This window comes from Ascidiella aspersa, chromosome 1 (genome assembly GCF_963924565.1).
Source record: "Ascidiella aspersa chromosome 1, kaAscAspe10.2, whole genome shotgun sequence".
Lineage (NCBI taxonomy): Eukaryota > Metazoa > Chordata > Ascidiacea > Phlebobranchia > Ascidiidae > Ascidiella > Ascidiella aspersa.
Window position 1 is genome coordinate 36,033,215 of NC_139447.1, and position 21,160 is coordinate 36,054,374.

Consider the following 21,160-nt stretch of genomic DNA (forward strand, 5'->3'; position numbering starts at 1 on the left):
CCTAACTACGGGCGAAATCTTAGAATTCAAATGGGATATTGATATTACAAATTATAAATTAGATTTATTTCCGTCGGGCCGTGACAATTTCCTAAGCGCACGGCTTCCTTTTTTCAGCCGTATCCTGTTTACTTAGCCCCTTTGAGACAAGTAGAGCTATTTTTGGCTAACCTGGTTTTATTGGATTTAATCTACCTTTTGAAGGCACGAAACTATTTATCGATCTGAAATTGCAAAATCTTCAGAACGAGTAAGGCATTTTTATCCATTTTCAATTGCCTATATAATGAAAGTATTCATATAAATACACCGAAAAGCCATCGCAGACTCACCGAATCTGTCGATCAATGATGCAAGCAAGGCAGGCTAGAAAAATAGCTGGCCTGCAGTGAGGTTTGAACTCACGACCTCGGCCATACTGAGACCACCGCTCTACCAACTGAGCTACACAGGCTCAGAGAGGAGCAAGCCGAGAAACAATCATACGCCTATATGCTTGCTACATTCTGTAAGTGCAAGCAATTTCACATTAATGGGGATTAACAGTACCTTATTATGCAATGAAAGACATACACATATGTGTTTAATAATAACTGTGATCTAGTCCCTCTGAAGCAGCTTATTGACATTCATCTTCATATAAGTTATTCACAACAAAAAAACGGACAGCACAGCCGTAAATAACTCAGACCGCTGAGCTAACACAGCCCGCCTGATCGCTTCTGCCGTTTAATCCATCTCAACTACCCGAAGCGGCAGCGAAAACATCCCTGTCGGGTGCAGCCGCCAAATGCAGGAACCGAAATTTCGAAAACCAAACCTAACACAGACGCAGCAACCTAAAGCTACACAGCACAAAATTTTAGCACAAAATAAATAGAGGCAAGAGAGTCATATCTATGACAAAAATTTCAAGAAAAAAATTGTGTCCACAGACCACAATACTAAGAATGGTCTATATTTTTCATATATAAAACATATTATAAAAAATTAGAAACAATATTGCTTAATAATAAATTTCATAGCCAAAAAGGTCGAGTAGATAGACAGCATCTTAATTAAGACGTTTCGATACGAACTTGTATCATCTTCAGTTAGTGTGACCATATCGAAACGTCTTAATCAAGATGATGTCGATCTACTCGACCTTTTCGGCTTTGCAATTCATTATCAATCTGCATTACAAATTTGTGCATAGTGTACCCAAGAAAATATAACCGATCGCGGCAATCTTGATACTGCTCGAGTCGGCTCGATTCTAATCCGCGGCGGTTTATAAACGGCTCGCACCAGTAGTTTTTTCTCTTTCTCCCGCAGCATAAGCCACAGCCACTCGTACTAACACACAAGCGCGCGCCTGGGCTTTTAAAGGCCGCTAAGCTCGTAATGCGATTTTGGCGCGTGCGCTCAGGAAGGGGCACGACCGGCCGGCGCCAGGGGGTGTCGGGCGCCGGGGAAATGGGCCTGGCGGTCCCGGGGAGGCCTGGCAACACGTCAGGTGCCGGCGGGCCAACGGGCGTTGATTTGCGCTGAGCGATGGGCTCGCTTGCCAAGGTTGCCGCGCAATTTTGTGAAAAAAAATCGGGCACAATCAAAGACGGCAGCACTGAATATGTGTGATAGTGGAAATCACCTTGCAAGATAAATGTCGACTTTTATTCGTGATCCGTCACAGCAAAATAATCTTGCAGTAATTTACGAAATTTTATCTTTAAATGAAATTTATTATTTAATGTTTCTGACTAATACTTATACTGTTGCGTTTGTTGTTCAGATGAACTGACGATAACTTTGCAACTTTGCTTTTAACATCTATAAAACGTGTCATTCCTAATTACTAGCTTTGCTAGAGTATTCTGCTATTACAATCAAAGACTGTTCAGAGAAAATTTATGAGATTTCAAAGACCAGAAGTTGGATCGCTGGACGGCTTTTTATAATGTAAATCCGAAAAAAACTGTTTTCTTAACGACACTTTCTAAACGTGTAACGCACGCTGCACATAAAATAAATAAAAAGGCCATATCCTCATACTGTTGCAAAAAACATTGGAGCTTTTAAAGACATTTCAACTCGCAAATATATTCAAAGACAGTTAATAACCTTTAAGGAATACCTTGAAATACTTTGTGACAAACCTGGCTTGCTCTTATGAGCGCACGCATTTGGGCTAAAGATTGGTTTGAACCGCATTTACAGGCCACGGATTAAGGGCCGGCTCTATATAATTATGACTATAGCAATGTTTGCGCGGCAGTTTAAAAGTGGGACAGACCCGCGCGACGCCAGCGTTCGCAACAAATTAATACGGGGAGGGAAATATCCGGTCGTACAATGCAAAACCCACCCTATAAATCAGTGGTTCTCCACCGGGGTGCCGCGGCACTCTAGGGTGACATTTTTAAGCTGAGAGATCTTTTAAATTTTTTTGGATTTCAATTTTTGATCTATTGGTAAGCTTCCTGATACAAATATTTGTGTACGATAAAAGTGCTAAAAAATTTTTAAAAAAATTCAACCTTCTTGCACATTTAATGTGCTGTTTGAATCTCGTTTGTTGTAACAATGTTACAAAAATGCGAGCAAGGATGCCGCGAACTATTTATAATTTCTGCAGGGTGCCGCGAGCCAAAAAAGTTGCCAAACACTGCTGTAAATCGTCCCTTTTGGGCGTGGCGTGCAAAGAACCCCGTCAAATCGCGCCAAAGGCATTTTAACGGGGGCAAATCAGATTGGCATTTAAACAAAGTCGATGTACCGGTTTGAACTGGCAAAATCACCGCAAAGTGACGGTAAACAACCAAAATGGGGTGACAAGGAAAGGCGAAACTTCACCGCCTTCCCCGTTTCGGCGTAACTCTTGGTCTTTGGGGGATATTGCTTGTGCGTGCGAAGCATTAATCACGCGAGGCCTTGACATAGCCGTTCGTTGTTTGCGTTTCGCACTGTCGGATGTTATTACGTGTGGCTGTATATCCTGGCATGAGCCATTCGGGCCGTAAGGTAGACCTGGACAACTATATACTTCTAGTTTTCTAATTCAATGAATTAGAGCAAAATGCAGCTAATTCTATGAGTTAATTTCTGAAATACTTGTGTGAATTCTAGTTCTAATCCAGGGGTTCTTAAACTTTTTTACCGCGGACCCCTAAAATTTCTTGGGGACTCGCGTGGACCACGGCAGGAAAAACGACGTTATAAATTGACTTCACAATACAAATATACTTCTTAAATCTGCTGATTTCCGTCCAAAAAATGTGAAAGTGAAATGGAGTCTTAATACATTCAGTGCAAAACCGTTTTATTTTTAAATAAAGTGTTTTGTTTCATAAATTGATTACTTCCTAAATATACACTAATATTTCAATTAGGCCTTTATGGACCCCTAAAACTACCCCTAAGGGATCCATGAACCCCAGTTTAAGAACCCCTGTTCTAATCTAATTCGGATTTACCATAAATGCCACTTTGTCCAACGGCATTTTTATTCTCCCAGTTAAAACAAAGAATTTCAATTAAAACTCTTTGGTTGGAACGACTTGTATGTAATTTTTACAGTATAACAAGCAGAAAAGGGGTACAAATTAGTAGACATATACTACCATTAACGTTCTTATTCGAATAATTTGAGATTTAAATTAAATTGATTGTGAATATGTGAATAGTTAAATGTAATCCTAGTTCAAATTTAAAAAATATCGTTATTTATGTGTAACCAGAATTTTTCAATCTTCGTATTTATTTTTAACCATTCTTACTACGTCTCATTACAGCCTCCAACCATTGCGCTCCAATGTCACAATAATGGTTTTAAATTTACTAATGGGGACATAAAAGTGAGACAGCTGAAACCTATGCACAAAATTAGCGTATACGGCTGTTGTGGAAAAAAAACAATAGTCAAAAACGAGCACCGCAACTTCCGCCTATACACAACAAACAAGCACGTTCGCCAAATTTGCAAAGCAATAAATACCGAACAAAATCAGATCCTGCAGCACACACGTCAGAACAGTTTAGGGTTAAAAGGTCTAGTTTTGCAAAATGCCACGGAGGATGCCTTTTAAAGGTACGCGCAAATAAGCAGTCGGTTCCCGTTTTGGTCCGACGCCGCCAACACGCCACAACTTTGCGGCGAGGTGCAAAGTTCAACCTAGAGGCGGCTGCCATTGCCAGTAGAGCCAACATTGTTGCTGTACTATAAATATATATGCACGGCGACGGTGAGGTCTTGTACCTAAGTGTTTTTCAACCTTTTTGAGGCCAAACGAAAGTTTATAATAATACATTACAATAAACGACAAACAATCTATTTGCTTTCGGTTTTTTCCTATAGTACGATACCTTGGCCTGTATGGATAAGCACAAAATATATTATTCGGACTGTATCCTATTATTACGCAACAAGTCTAAAGTAATATAATGGATAACTACCTACATCAAATAAAAAGCTGCGTAAGTCAATTGTGTTAAACCGGTGACTTTGAAATGGTGCTCTATTTGTAACATTTGTAAAATTATTAAATTCTTCGTGGAACATCACGATCTTTTAAGGAACACCGGGTAAAAATCCCTGTTGTACCTAATGCAAAACAACGCCTGAAAGGACTATTGAAACGAAATGCCACAGAGGGTAAAATGTTTTATTTTCCTCGTTAAACCAGTAAACCCTTTAATTTCATTCAATTGCTAGTTTATCTGCTGCGTTGCCTTGATTGTTAAAACCATATCTGAAAGAGTAACATAAAAAGCACCTTAAAAGACAGGAAATTGTAACTCTTTAATCCAGAGATTACGGACACTTAGTTGCAGTATTGAAGTACTCCACCTCTTTTGCTCACAGAATTATATCTCGCAGAGTTATTCTTAAAATACAGGTAACATTTAATTCTTACAAAAGGTATTAAAACTGGCAACTGGCCTCAACCTCAACAGTCGTAATTCGTCAGCCTGCTACCACATTCTACACTTTGAGTGCCACAATTTACGCTGCGCTTAAGGTCCACTTTATGCATGGCACGCTGAAGGCCCAAAACTGCCAAAAAAACGAACGCAGACCTTGCTATTTTCTTCATCCCATTCTTTATTGACGTTTTCTCGAGGCTATGATCAGTACAATGGTAGGAGTATCATCATGAAAACAGCAGGCTTCTGCAAACTGAAAACGGCACAAGTCATTTGTCCAAAAATACTTGAGTCAAGTCAAGACATTTTAAAATCCCCTTAAGTGCACTTCAGTTAAGTCATTGACTTATGGCTAAATCTTTAGACAAATTTAAAAAGACAGTTATGTTTCCGAAGCATTTTAAACGTTTTATATATCCCTGTCCATTTCAACACATTAATAGTTAACAACAAAGCAATGGTAAATATAAACTAAAGCTGCCTATATAGCGACGCCGGCAGAAACTTAAGGCGCAGTGTTGCCGAAATTTTGCGCCGCGAAAACACGAGAGAAAAAGAGGCAAACAGCCGATTGCGACCCAAAAGAACGATTGCCCAAAAAAGGGAGGCGCAGAGGCTCTTTTCCGCGCCCCTTTGGCTTACCACAGCACGCAAGGAGTTCGAATAGCGGCGGGCTTCAGTTTCGCACGGTCAATAAACCGATCCGTTCGCGTGCGTTTGCCAGTGTTGTAAACAAGTCATTTTGAAATTGCTCAAGTCCCAGTCAAGTCATTTATAAAAAAACCTCAAGTCTAAGTCAAGCATTTTTTCATAAACAACAATTCAAGTCTCAGTCAAGTCATAATTGAAGCAAGTCAATTTTAAGTCAAGTCCTTGTCATAAAAATAACTCGTTTCAGTCCGATTATAAAGCAATAATCCAACTAAAAAAATACCAAAAAGCGCAATATACAGCAAGCAGATTGTTTTATGTGCAAAAATTAAAATAAATAACCCAATTTTATAAAAAAAGCCTTAATGAAAACACTTCATTTTTTACCCAAGTCATTGGTCCAAAATACCTAAGTCAAGCCATTTGAAAACAGTGACTTAAGTGCACTTAATTCATTGACTTAAGTCATTACAACAAACGCGTTTGGGCACACAAGATCAGGATTTTTTCGCCAAAGGGGGCGTAACCCTTGCTTCGTAGACACGCCCCCTTGTTTCCAGTCGTTTTGCGAGGCACGCGCTAAAAACGACGCGACAGTTGTAAAAAGGTTGTTTTGGACCTGGCTTCGAATCCACTCGTTAAAAGGCAGAGCCTTATACGTAAGGTCTTTTTGTGACCCGTAAGATACACATTACTCTATATTTGAGCCCACAATTAGTCGCGAGCTATCCAAACAAGGCTCTCTTTGAAACCTATTCGAACGATTCCAATAACATCATGTCTCGCACTGTATCTGGTAATTAAAATTCTGCTGGACTTTTTGATGCTTCTAGGTATCACACTGAAAAATAGGCGTCAACTAAAACCGGTTATTTAAATTATAACTGGACAGGCTCTTTTTGGAGCACTGAATCGGGTAATTAAAATTCTGCTGGACTTTTTTTGAAAATGGTGATATAAATTGCAACTGAACTGTGGAAAAAATACAACAAATTTTTAGATATGCTTCGATCTCCAACGAAGAAACACAATCAACGATTAGTCTTTGTGATCTGAGCACTAAAATGTTCAGAAAAATACAAATTAACGCACATTTACCCTTTGTAAAACGGTCAGCGGCATTCCTTCGTATCTCAACGGCTGGCAGCTGCGGCACACACGACCTAAACGCTATCAATGCGCATCAAGCTGTATACGGCTTTGCGGTCGGAACTTTCGCAGTTGCCAAACCCACCGTATACCTCAAAGGCGTCAACTTGGCATTCGCAGTTCGCTTATCCCTGGGGGGAAAACACTCAGCATCGGCCATTGCGTGACGCTTAATGCCAAGGAATTTCGGAAATGCTGGGCGTTTGCGTAAGATCAAAGGCTTCCGGCGACTGTATGGCCGAGATACGCAGGTTAAGGCATCGCTGATTCGCTATAAGTAGATTTCTGTTCCGTAATCCTACACCTGGGATTATGGGGCTATTTCTGCCCCTGTCGCTATGCAGAGATTGTCAACGAGCAATCGTGCACACAAGTATAAAGTTGTAATTTTTTAACAGTGATTTCTCAAGAATAAGATTTCACAGGCTTTAGGTTAACTTTTGACAAACAAGTCGCTATAGAACATGTCGTCAACTTTTAAAATGTATTTTCTATTACGTTGAAAATAGGGATGTCCAATAACATCGGATCGGAGCCGATAGCCAATACCGAGCCATTTTTAACGTCAAATAAAAAATGAAAAAAATATACAAGATTAACAACTAGAGGTAACTAACCTAATATTAGTGAAGGAAATTTCGACATATTAACCTGGAAAGCATTACCTTTGAACAGTTTAATTTCACCTATTTTGCTTGTTTGAGCATATTAATGACGTCACATGCTATCGGATCGGGCCGCGATACTTTGTGTCCAAAATATCGAGTATCGCTATCGGATTAAAATGTCAAGTATCGAACATCCCTAGTTGAAAACAGTGCCCATAACTGCTGCCAACAGCCATGGCCGACCTGAAGACCGAGCAACGTTTAATTGCTTTGGATTCTAGAGATGTTTTGAACATTCGAAGGCGGTTTGTTTTTAAAGGTGAAGCAAGGATAATAAAAACGAAGCCGTTTGTTTTCCAAATGGCCATGAAATTTTGCATAGGGTCCATATTTAAAGCATAACAAAAAGTGGTGGTGCTTATAGCGGTCTATAATAGCTGACAAGTTTCAGTTTTATTTGGAAATAGTTCAGCCCTAGCATTTTCTGTTTAATTTTCTTTCATCGTAAACGCGTTCAAATTTAACAAGTGTTAAGGGTTAAACAATGTGCTACATGGAATTATGCGGCCTAACGTTAAAAGAAAGTTAATCTTTGTTCTTTAGTGTGGTAGGTTTGGCGCAAATATTCACATTGCGGGTACACAAAAATATTTTACCACGTTTCCTCAAAATCATCGCAAAGCTGTTTGAATCAACTTTGCATCGAAGGCGTATCACAAGCGCAAACATGGCGGACTATTTATTTTTTTAATTCACAACCATCTACACAACTGTGATCGAATAAACCCATTGTCATATATTGGTGTACAGCTGACAAGTTTCAAATTTTATGTGGAAATAGTTTATCCCGAGCAAGTGCCAGCTACGAAGCAGCAGGACAATAAAACACCAGGCATTTAAATCAGCGATTTCGCAAGCACAGCAATTCGCCGAGCTTGTATAAACTGGGGGCAAACAGAGCGACGCCTGAAGAACATACAGCTGGTCCAGACCGACTGTCTCGACCGTACGTTCGCCTTGGCAAGGCGCGTCTCGGCAGCGCGCTATATGGGCGGATCGGCAGCCGGCAGGTCGACGAGCCTCTTGCTTGTTTACACTTGTAGAAACAAGTTTTGGTTTTGCGTTCCTAGACTTGCTGGCATGCCGAGGTTTACTCTGCAGTTCCCTAAACTTTTTGTTAGGTTGTCGCGGTTCCTTTCCAGTTTTCGAAAACCTACGTTTTTCCTGCAACGTAACACTGATAAGAATTTTACTAATCAGTAAAATTTCTAAACCAAGGCAAATTTATCTCTTGTTTGTTTCTGAAATTCATAATAATCAATTGCTGTACAGTTTTCTCGTAACAATAAGTTTAAACGCATATGTCAGGGCATTATAATACTATTTGCAAGAATAATTATCACCGCAATTGAATTTAGATTCAAAACGGAACCATTGTTCGACGCCCTTGAAATTAAAAAAACGCACCAGCGAGTCACGATACACAGCGTGAGAACCTCTAAAGTACAGGGTATCTAACTAAAATTTTAAACCCCCGATAAACACACAGATGCACAAATCAACTCGCACGGGCTTTTGAAGTTTTACGGGTTCAGCGCAGTTAGTCTTGGCCTCGGAAGAAAACACTTGAAACCCACACCGACGTGCGTATAATTTGCACACGTGGCTGGCAGTGCGTCGCGAATTCAAGAGGTCTATTAAAGCCAACTAAAAAGAAGCACGCACCTCGAAATTTCACCGTGTAATATCTCCGGAAGTAATCAAGATATCCATCAGAAATTTCGACACATTACTCAAAGGAATCTAACTTAGCCAGCAATTAGACAATCTAACTTAGCCAGCAATCACACTAACTAACTTACTCAGCAATCATACAATCTAACTTGGCCAGCAATCAGACAAAAAATTAGTAAAATATTAATAATTCAATTTATGAATATTAATGTTTTAATACTTTATTTTGATAAAAGTGTTTACTTCTGGAGATATAGCACTATGAAATTTCGAACTGTTGCTTTTCTTTGGTTTGCCGCCATAGGCAACATGTTATTTCTAGTCGTGGCTACAAAACGTGAAGCGCGCTCGGGTAAACGTTACCCAGTAATCTGAAAGAGGATGATTATTGCCTTCGGAGTTTATATTATGCCTTTGCCCGAAAACCAGGATCATGGGTCCCGCGTATCTTGAATAGCCGGGCTTAAAACAACCGTTGATCACCGTATACAGTAGCACTGAGCTGCAGCTATTTTGCTGCAGATTGTCATTATTTTGTGATAGCCTAATATTGTGCACTGGCGTACGATGCCATTTACCTTTTTTGAATCAAATCTAACAGCAAAACAAAATCCTCTGCCGAAACCACCAAAAATTTGAAACGAAAAGCCAGAACACACAACAAATATAAGAATATCATTCGCAACAAGCTTAGCTTTTCAACATTTTTCTATATGCGGAATAGACCTCTTGAGGGTACGTGGACTCTTGAAGCCTATTTGTAGTTTTAGGTTAGTGTTTAATTCGAAAATAATTTTTAAAAAGAAACTAGTTTAAATGAAAAATATGCTTTAGCGTCTTCTTCTTAAATGTATTTAAACTTCAGTTCAGTTTCAAATGTTTTGGGGTTGATAACAGCAGGTTTCTTAGGCCTACTTGTTTTATAACGTCAATTAAAGGCATCATCTCTTAAAATCCCAAGACTATAATCCACGCAAACTCAGAGAAATTTTAGTTTTTTTTTTAAGTAAAAACCGCTGCTTTTAACCGTTGCAGAAACAGTCAACTTGCTCCCTCGGTAAATTCACTCCCTCGGTAAATGTCAATCACGGTCACGCGCCAAGTCAAGCCTTCCGCCCGGACTGTGGAATGCGACAAAGTTACAAAATACTCGTCCAAGGTGAAGTGTGGAACTGACAGACTGACGGGTGGTCCGACAAATGCCAAACACAACACGGAAGCGAATGGTGTCGGGCTGTGAACGTCGGTTTGACGCTCTTTCGAGCATTTTGCTTCTCCCTGCCGAGTGTCGGCCTGGCATGACTGCTGTTAGGTCGACACGGCTCAAGTTTTTGCCAGCTAGCCATGTTATATTATACCAGTTGTTCACAACATTTTTTCGTCGCCCATCAACTTTTTTCAGCTTTTCCGATTAAAAAAAAAACTCTACTAGCATAGTAACACCGAAAATACTTTTTGAATTGTACGCCGAAAAAGGTGTTTTAAGTACGTTGGCTGCTGTCGTTTCGTGAAAAGAGCTATACTCAAGCCAACGAGATTGTGTGCTGGCTTTGCACTTACGATTCTAGATAATCTCGGTTATAAAATCTCGGATATAATGGGCAAACATATCTTCAATGACTTTTCGACACTTGCACGAGTTTCCAACACGTACTAAAAAAAGGTGAAATGAAAATTAACCGGATGGGGAAAAAATAACTAGCCAACAAAAGACGAAATAGAAAAAAAGTGCATGACTAATAGTTGTGAAAGTGACATTTTAAAGTTTACAAGCGAAATGGTCCAAAACAAAATCATAATGCATTACAGCAGAGACAAGTTTCCAATTGTGAGAATACCACAACAATTTTAGAAAAGCAAGACTGCTTTAAAAGGGTTAGTAGCTGTTCTACGTGGAAATGCAAACTGGCTGGACTCGGTTAAATATTTGTCGATCCTAATCTAAATAAACGGCCGAAAAACAGGTAAATACTGATACTCGACAGAAGCTTCTGCCCCCTAATTGGACCTTCCTGATAGCTACTGATTTTAGGCTGAAAATCACTTCGACTAAATCCTGAAGCATATCGGTCATTTTTGACTTTCAGGGCACAGCCAAGTTGAATAATTTGACAATATTCCAAGTCGAACTGCTGTACAGTGATGACTTCTTGACCCGATCATAGGTGGATACGGCCGGAGTGACCTTGGGCATGGGACCGCCAGGAAAGGTCGCCTGCATCACACCACCTGACCTGGAAAGGCTTGCGCTTACAAAGAATGTCCAAAGCGGTTCAAAGTAAACCAACTACTGTTACAGAGCGGTTTCCCAACCACCTCGAAACGAGAACGCAAGGTAAAGTCGTCTGTATTACACAGTTGACATTTTGCACAGCCAGTTACCAAACGTAGTGGCTATATTTTCCAGGCCTGTTTCGGCCAGCACTTTGAAAAAAAATTCGGCAACCACTATGAAAAAACATTTTTTTAAGGCTAAGATTTAAATTGCAATAAAGGATTATATACTTCAACGCCGCTTCGTTCGAGCGCTGTAAACTAGAGTCGGTAGTGTTTAACTGCTGGGCAAAAATGTCGAGAAATTTTTACCGAAAAAGAATCGGGTCTATCAAAAGAAACCCATTTTAATGCCGACTACAGTAGTTCAAGGTTATATTTACTGAGATTGGTTTTGTGCAGATTTCTCCAAAATTTAGGAATATTGCTGAAACAATGCAATAACATGGCTGATATTTTTTAAATTCGAATTCATTAATGCGATTCCCCTATTTGTGATTTATTCACTTTAAGCGTACGAAAAGAACTGGGTCACCAAACCCAAGTATTAAACTTAAGCTTAGCACTTGGTCGCCACGAAAAGGTTGAGAAACGCTGCAAAATAGCAAAAAAAACAAATTTCAACTCCATTTTCAAAAATGCAGCGAAAACGGCCAGAAACTGACTAATACTCAAACACCGACAAAAAAGCAACTGTACAAAAAACAAAAAAGCCGGACTTATCGGCAGCAGCTACCGAGTTAGCAGTCGAGTGTGTGCACTTGGTAAGCAGAATTCAAAACCGCAAGAGTATTTTGGCCATGGGTCCAAACAGTAGCGCAAAGCAAGCCAGCTGTGCGGGCGTGAAGCTGCAGCACGATTTCGAACCGCAGCGACGCGGAGTTTAACTGGGCGCTATGGTCGATTTCGATATTACGCGGAAACAGGCTTTCTGCGAGCGTACCGACTGCGAAATTTCGGTGGCATTGGGCTTGGCTTTTGCGTACGTTAATTGCGAAGGGGATTTTTAACCTTGAGCAGTTATGAATTTTCGAATGAAAATTAAACACTCAAAATAAATTTGAACATGATTTATGTCTCATTTTGAAGGTGGTGCCTCCTAGTTTATATCGTTAAAGTTTAAACTTGTTGGCTCAACAGTTAAGGGTTAATATCGCTGAATATTAATAATCATATATTTGAATATTAATTTTTTTTAATATTTTTCGCCAAAAGTGTGATTGCTGGAAAGGTGTAGGCAATACAAGGACTGTGTAAAAATTTCAACTTTGTATAGCCACTTTTAATTGCTTTTTGAATATTAAGATTCATATTTTTTCATATTCATTTTTCGGCGCGCCAAGTTAGCCCAGGTAACGCAGGTCAATTTTGAGCGGTGCGCGGAAACAGGCTTTCTGCGGGCGCCCGACTGCCAAATTTCGGGAGGTTTCGCTCCAAGTTTAACGATTTGCTGAATAAACACGCGATGCTGGAAGCGGAATGAAGCGAAAAAGAGTTGCCATCACCATTTTGTTGCACTGAATATGTGAATAATAGAAATCACCTTGATCCTTGCAAGATAAATGTCGACCTTAATTCCTGGTCAGTAACAGCAAAATACTCTAGCAAAGCTTTGAATCATTCATTCGAATTAAGATATACTGACGATGCCTTAGTTGGCGAAATATATGCATATATTATATATATATATCTTTTAAGATCTGTTTATTGTGTCTGACCTGAATTGCTAGATTTGCTAGAGTATTTTGCAATCACCATTTTGTACACAGTTCGAAAATTAAAACTAAATACCTTAAAATAATTAGTGGTAAATAAATACCTCAATAGGCGTGTATTTAAGTTTATTGGTAATAAAAACAGGTTGGCTTTGTCAAGTTCAAAAGGTTCCCGTAAAGCGTTAACTAACTATCTCTGGTATGGTGGATAGCCTACACGAAAACTTATTGCGAAATACTGATCGCTTTGAGATCGCACTGGTGGATACAAGAATCTAAGGCAGTGCTTTTCAACCTTTTTTGGTTTGGTAAACCCTTAAAGTTGTTGTGACGAACTCATGCACCCTGTTTACTTAAAAGGTAAACTGAGGTAAAAAGCGATGTGAAAAATCGTTATGCATATCAATATCCTCATGTCAATTAAACCGAGCGCAGCTGCTGAAGTTTTGCACACTGTCGGTGAGAGTTCGATTATGACTTCAGGCTGCTTGCGAGTACTATTGCATGTCATAAAACAGCCTTTTTATACATCAGTTGAAACCTACATCCTTTTTCTAACATCCGGAAAAGTTTGTGATGCACCATTGTATACCGTTTTGTACTGGTGCACCCCATGCATATTTTGGTGCACCCTGGGGGCCCTAGGGTGCACCGTGAACATCGGTTGAAGAGCACTGATCTAAGGCGCTGGTCTAGATTCCTGCCATACAGCGTTAAACAACTACTGCAGCAACGCACAATATTTGTGTAAGGGTGTCAGTTAGTGTTTGGGTGAGGGTGGGTCAAGTATTAATGTTTGCTAATAATGCTTAACCTACCCAAACCCAAACGCTAACCCGCATCCTAACCCAAATAATGTTAGTTGTGGAAGGATTCTAGACCACCGCCAAAACCAAACCTCACGCTTCTACAGCAAAAAACAACTAAAGGCACTTCGCGGCCGGCAAAGTTTAGTCACACTTCAGTCCAACAGTGCAACTGTAATTTAAAAATCGAGTTCTCTTGTACGACAAAATGACATGTGGCCTAATCCGATGAGAGCAGTCCATAATTAAGGTGAAACTTTTACAAGAGTTCACTTAATCAAGAGTGATAGGCTGCCGTGCATCAAGTGAACACCAAATCAGTTCTAGCTTGCCTGGCAGTAATCGGCTACAACCGTTATTAGGTTAACATTTCCGGAAATAATACATCTCTGTAATTACAACTAATAAATAAATAATATTTTTCCATATTAATGCTTAAATTTAATGTTCAAACTTTTGCATTTCGTGAGGAAAAAATTACATAGGTTTACACTTTGCAAGCTCTTAAAATTCTTGAGTTTAGTAGGTCATGTTAGCTAAAGCTTTTAACGTTGCAAAAAAACAGCGTCTGCACCTCAAATGCCAAACCAATTCAAACTTAAAACAGCTAAGCATAATGGTTTTGCTCTGCTCTCCAAAAAAATGAAACGTTAAAACTTCAAATTCTGTTCCGAGTCCATTGCAGACGGTTAAATCGCTACAAAAAAGTCGTCACTACGGCGTTAAGCGTTAAATGTTAACTCTTCAAAACCTGAAAGCAATCCTACAACTAACACTAGCTGCATAATCTTGCGCTGGCGCTAATGTCAGCGCACTGTTGCGAGACAATGGTCCATTGTTAAGTAGCCCGCCTAAGGTTGATGAACCTGTCAAGCTAAGGCAGGGAAAGTGCTGCGTGAATTACGTAAGCTCCATTTTTATCACCGTCAACTGTCGGGCAATGAAGCAATGGGCGAGATATCTGTTCTGCCAAAAGCAAGGAAAAAAACTTGGGTGGCGCCAGTTTATGCAGAGAAGGGTATGCCTCCTACGCAAGCTTGCAACAATTTAAAATATTAATGGCACAGGTTCGAAACTAGTGTTTCTTTCTGTTTTCAGCTTCACACAAAAAAGGTCAAGCTTCTTTCTAAGGCTAGCAGATCTAAACGGCCACATATATAAGTAACTACGGTTAAAATGACTTTGAATATAAATAAAAACTAATTTTTTCTTTTAAATCGAACAATAAATAAATAAAAAAACTAAACGACCAATTTTAAAATGCTTACCATAGTTTTTTAATTTTATAAACGATTATGTGCAGTTTTATTCGATTTTGACTAATAAAAATTTGACAAATTTTAACCCAACGTGTAAACTTTGACAAAATTTTGACTTTTTTTGACAAGTCAAAAAATAATCGCCCTAATAATGACACAATTGACACATGCCCGAAACTAGTGTTTTTTTTTGTTTCCAGCAACACACAGAAAACAACACGCTTCTTGTGAAAGGCTAACGGATCTAAACGGCCACACATATAGAACTTGACAACCGCAAAACAGTCGGTTTAAGTTGAGATTAAAAAAAGATTAAAAGCTAGCAAATAAACCTGGAAAACAATTGGACACAAAGCGAAAAAGGACTTCGTCGAATCGCGTAACAAACCAAAAGCCGGTTCCGATTAAAACCACTCCTAACAGCTTAAGGCTTGGCCAGAACTAAAGAGAATTTCTGATAAACAGCAACCTTTTCTCACACGCTGACCGCGATTTGGGATAAACGCTGGCAAATGTGCTAGCAGCTCATTTAAAAGCACGTATTCATCTCGCATAAAAAGCCTATTGCAAATAGCCAGACGTCCAGTGGGGTCCATTAGGCGGTCAGTTTTCGATTTCTTTCGAACTATGGCCTTCCGGTGACCATTCAGGGGTATTTTTGTCAACACAGCAGCGCTTTTTTGACTTTTTTATACCCTCCATTAGTGTATATGCCGTTGATGGATTGCGAGAAATTTTCAGAAAGTTCATAAATTGTGGAATCACCTGGCACACAGTAAAGCTGAATGCATGCATCAAATATTGACCAGCGGAAGTAAAAAGTCTTGCGACCCTTTAATAAGACACCCCTTAAAAAAAACGTGCTCACAATGGGAAAACAAGTTATTCTTTAAAATATCTCTCCTGTCTTTCAAATGAAAAGTTAATTGTGGGTAAGTTAGACGTTTTAAGCTAAATTACACAAAGAATATTCGGGATCAAGTTACGGAAAAAAATAATTTGGGGTAAATTACAGGAAAACAGCTCCTCAACTAGTCGTTTGTTTTTACAAAGCAGCCAACTGCCTTAAGAAATTGAATTAAAAACAACGTTTTGAAGTTTTGACAGACTTAATGCATAAAAGCCGCCAGCACTTGCGATTACGCAGGTTATCTGTGATCTTGGCTGTGCTAGACCTCACAAAAACAACAACGGCTTTACCTGATGACTTGCATTTATTATTATCATTACTCTGACACCGTCACACATTGGCACTCTATTTGGACAGCTAGTTAACTTAATAGCATTTCTGACGCGAGACCACTACACAGGCCTACACATTATCACCTGCAAAAAATGCTGACACTTCACAAACTGTACAGTAAAACGCACTAATATTTTGCTTACAGATTGACACCCTTGTGTAAACAAACTTTGCCAAGCAATCGATGTTTTTAGGACTGTATTAATCGTCTGCTTCACTTAGCAAATCCTAGCGAGTAGTTTTCCAACGTAAATTCTGTCATTGAGCTAGTAAAAACAGCGAAAGCGAGTTTTCGCTCGCTGAAATAGACGGGCACTTGTGACGTAATAAAGCCTCTTTGTCAACGCAAAGCATATTCCACTATTCAAATTGAAACTAAACAAACTGCTCTACACAAAGAAGCACTCCAATGAAAACAAACTTGTCCAGTTCACATTCACGTTCAGCACACAACTATATGGATAAAGACTTGTTAGCATTGTTGGTTGAACCCAGTAAAATCCACCTTTTGCGTTTTTCAAGACCTCTTCAATCTGCGCTTCAGGCGACTGTCAGACAAAGCTAAAACTTGTCAGACGTTTACTGCTTACCTAAAGACAAGTCTGTTTTTTGGGAGGGTCGTTCTTAGCAATTGCTGATTGGCCCTTTAACCGGTCGTAACTGCTAATTAACCGTAGCAATTATGGCTAATTTATCGTATGTGAATTCGTTGTAGAATAAAATTTGGCCTACTGTTTGACACAATATCGTACTAAGTCAAAAAAGTCTACAAACGAATGCCTTTCTGCTGATGCTATCTCATTTATGGTTTCTTGGCATTTAGTCTGTCTGTTAACTACAAACAAATGGTAAACAATTTCACACAGTGAAAAGACACTAGCTTGAAAGCAGGCTTAAACTTCACGCCAGTCCTGGGTTTAGTCCCTTGACGTTTCACTGTCAAAACTGCAGGTCGATTTTAATCCACTATGGAACGATCCAACCTGTTGGAACGCACACACTAACAGCGTTGTTGCTTTTTTAAGAACCTTTCTATGCTTACGTAAAAAGCTGCCACTCCATTCACGCCCCACAAACACCTGACTCAAAGAAAAGTCGCAGCGATTAGTCATCATCTAACCCTGGCCTACACTTACAAAGCGGAAGAGCGGGGCTAAAGCTTTTGTTGTTGCCCGTTGTCTTCCTTCTTATAACACCGTTGAGGTTAAGTCGCTCGTGTGATATCTTGTAGGCCGGGAGAGATCGACATGTTATGCTTCGCGGAAAGCGATGCCTTTGTAGTCGCGCCAAGCATCCTTTTCATAACGAGCAGTTCACTCTTTACGTTACACATCAGTCCAGCCGCGTTCAGAAAGCATTTTTTATTACGATGACTAAGGCGAGCTGTAAAATCGAGCGGTAATATACTTGAAACGGGAGACATTTAGGCATTGGAACATAATCACAACAAAACGGGGCTTTAAATAATGTCGACTGTAACTTGATACTAGCATACAAGCAGTACCGGATTAACCATTAGACTGCTAAGGGTACAGCAAAAATTCGGCCCCCAATGTTTTTTTATGTATGTATTTTTACTCCTTCTTGAAGCTGGGTTTGCCAAATTAGGCCCTTCTCTAGTAAACAGCCATAGGCCTACAGTACACTTAATCCAGCCCTACATACAAGGTGATATGCTCAAAATTGAGTCGTTCAACAAATTTTGCCACGAAAGGGGTAAATTCTTATAATTTAGCCAGAAAAAATGGATTTCTACTCTCTTATCTTCTCTGTCACAGATCATCAAGCAAGACACACAAAATAAATATATTTCTATTGTTGACGAGCCCACACTTCTGCACATACATTTCGTACGCCGGGGATACCACAATATACTGTACCTATATGTACACCTGTTTGTTGAATATAGCTACCGCTGGAACAACTCATGTTCAGGCTGCGTAGTCTCTCTGTGCTACCAAAGCTCTTACACCTTATTCTTATTATTAGCAGCTAGTTTTGTCCGTACGTTTTCAAACTATGTTCCAGTTAAACTCAAGGCTAATTTATCTTTTGTAAGATTGCAGGGCGTTCTTCAACGAATTACAGACTGGGCCAGAGCATCTGTGGTTGCGTGCAACACACCAAAAACACTAACGCAACTGTCAATATTTAACCATTCCGATCTTGCCCCGCTGCCCACGTCGCGCGCTTGATTGTGACGTAACAAACGTTCAGTGTTTGCCGATCGCGGTGTGTCAACAAGACGGGGATTTGTCTGAGGGCTCAGCCTGCGCGCATACTTACATACACAGCAGGCGATTCGAAGTTCGTCTTGTCGGATCTTTTCAAGGATATATTTGGTGCATAGTTGGGAGTGTGTGTTTGCTCAGGGCTGCATGCCCAGCGGTTTTATACCCAGTCACGCTGAATCAAGGGGAAATAGCGGAAACACTTCTGTCACCTGATGGGCGATAGCCAGTGTGCCCTCTAAGGTAGCAGTTCCTCAACTTCCCTAAGAATTTTGCCTGGTTGACCCTTTGCAGTTATTTTGATATTTCGCGGCCCTATAAAATTTCAAGGGCCAGTTGACCTATTTGTCTTGTAAGCACTTGCCCCCCTGGAATTTCAAAATGGAATTACTGGTGTTATAAAATAATACAAATTTTGTGTAATATTTGTAATATTTATTACCTATCAAGGTTAAAACTATTATACTTTTTTTTTATATCGAGTGGAACTAAATACAGGAAAACTAATCTAAAAGGAAAATGAGTTTAGAAGAGTGCCAAACACCTCAGTGGAGTGTTTGACAATACATTTAGTTAGGATCATAATAGCGGAATGCATTTTTAGAGCATCTTTGCAGCACAATTGCATTTTTATCACCCATGAACACAACATCCAGAGCGAAAGGGTCCTATTCAAGTTGCAAGTTTTGCCAAATTAAACTAGATAAACGATAAAAAATAAGGCAGCTCACAGAAATGATTTATTTTGCACATTTTCTTGTGTCCATAGGCTTCAAGTTAAAGTTTGGCTTGGAGCGAATTTATAACCTTTTTGCAATATCGCCATTGTATTTTATTGTAGGTAACACATGAAGCTCAGAAAGCGAGTAAATCTATTAGTTTTGTTAAAACGTTTTTTTAAACTGCACTACCTAGGTTACGCCAATAAAATCATTTGAAAACCATTGTAAAACTCAAAGACCGTTCAGTTTACTTTTTAAAATAATTTACTTTTTAAATTTTAAAATAAATCAATTATAGAAGCTATTTACTTAACAATGCACACTGAGAGGGAAAGGTGCCAAAACAAAAGGATTAGATTAAAAAGAACAATTTTCTTGAACCAGAACTACGTTGCTTTATGCTGCAGACAGCTAATGTTTTGTAAATCTTCTGACGGTGTCTTCTACTTCAGACGATGGCGGTGACACCAGATATGCATACATTTCTATTTCACAATGGTTTACAATGTAGTAAGCGTGTTTTGAATTGGATAAAAATGAGCTTACTTACGCCATCTAGCCCTTACTTTTTAGCGATGATTATTACCACTAAGAGTTAATCAGTGGCGTTTTGGTCGACGTCATTGTCGTCATTTACTGGCAAAAAAGGGCGAAAAAAGGCTTCTTTATAAACGTTCAGCTCGCCAACCATTATTTTAGCTTATAGTACATCGCCACAGTTGACCAAAAGTCATAACTCCTCCAACATTTTAACTTTTTTAAATCGGCCTCGGAGCCGTATGTAAATTCTTGATGGCTGTATTCTGGATTTTTTCACAGTGGTCATTTGCTTTCTAGTAGGGACAGATGCACCAGAAACCGTGGCGCACGTATTTTAATATTGTAGCGAAGTTGTATTTTTTCAGAAAGATGTAACAGCCTGCATCTCGGCGAAACATGTTCTCCGCCCCGTATATTTATTGTTTGGTGTTGTGGAGGATAGATCGGTAACTCATTTATTTATTGTTGTGCGTGCGCCGTGCGTTGTGGTATTTCCCGCTGCAAGTTGGCCGAGTTCCGAATTTGAAAATGTTTCTGGGAAAGATTAAATATCGTAAAAAAACTCTTTATCGCACAAGCAATAAAAGGAATGACAGGCGATGCACATGATGGACAGGTCTATGTTGGAACCCAGACCACATAATATCGGTTAAGTCCTGAACTAAATAATAAACACTTACAATATCGGCTAATCCGGTAAAACAATTTTTGCGGGTGCGACCTAAGAGCAAACAAATGTTGTCTTTGTTTTTCTGACCATTTGATTTTTTCGACCATGTCTTGTTTTTATCAGGCCATATACCGCCGTACCTTAAATGTGTTTAAACTAAGGTTTCCGTTGCATATTGGCGCACAATATAGAATGATAACCCCCAGGTTTTTTGTCAGACGTGACGTAGCTTTCTGACGTCATCTCTGAACATTTTCATGATTTTCGGTATGTCAATTATTCTACCCCTGGTCGTAAATTGATTACTAATAAGGAAAAAATAATAATAATAAAAGCAAAGACGGATTTCGTGGCAGCGCAAAGCCAGCATTTAATTGGATAACTTGTTTTTCATGACGTCATGTTTAAAGTTAATTTTGCGACGCCATGTTTGTCAATTTCTATGGAGCCCGAGAAAAATCGAATCCGGCCCTAACATTTAACGCTAGCGACCTTAATCCATTAATGTTTTTTTCAAATATTAAACTTATATTTCTTTCTTCTCTTTTTTCACTTAGATCATATCACTTATCTAAAAAAACAAAAAGTTTGATGTACGCATTTTCGTTGTGATAAAAACAGTTCAAAAAATATATTTTTTCGTCGAAGGTCTC

General features: G+C 39.3%; 1 non-coding gene across 1 annotated transcript; it reads right to left on the reverse strand.

Moving 5' to 3' along the window:
- Nucleotides 1-380: 380 nt before the first annotated feature.
- Nucleotides 381-454, reverse strand: Trnat-agu (transfer RNA threonine (anticodon AGU)). The gene has a single exon. It is a non-coding gene; the product is annotated as a tRNA-Thr (tRNA).
- Nucleotides 455-21,160: the final 20,706 nt, after the last annotated feature.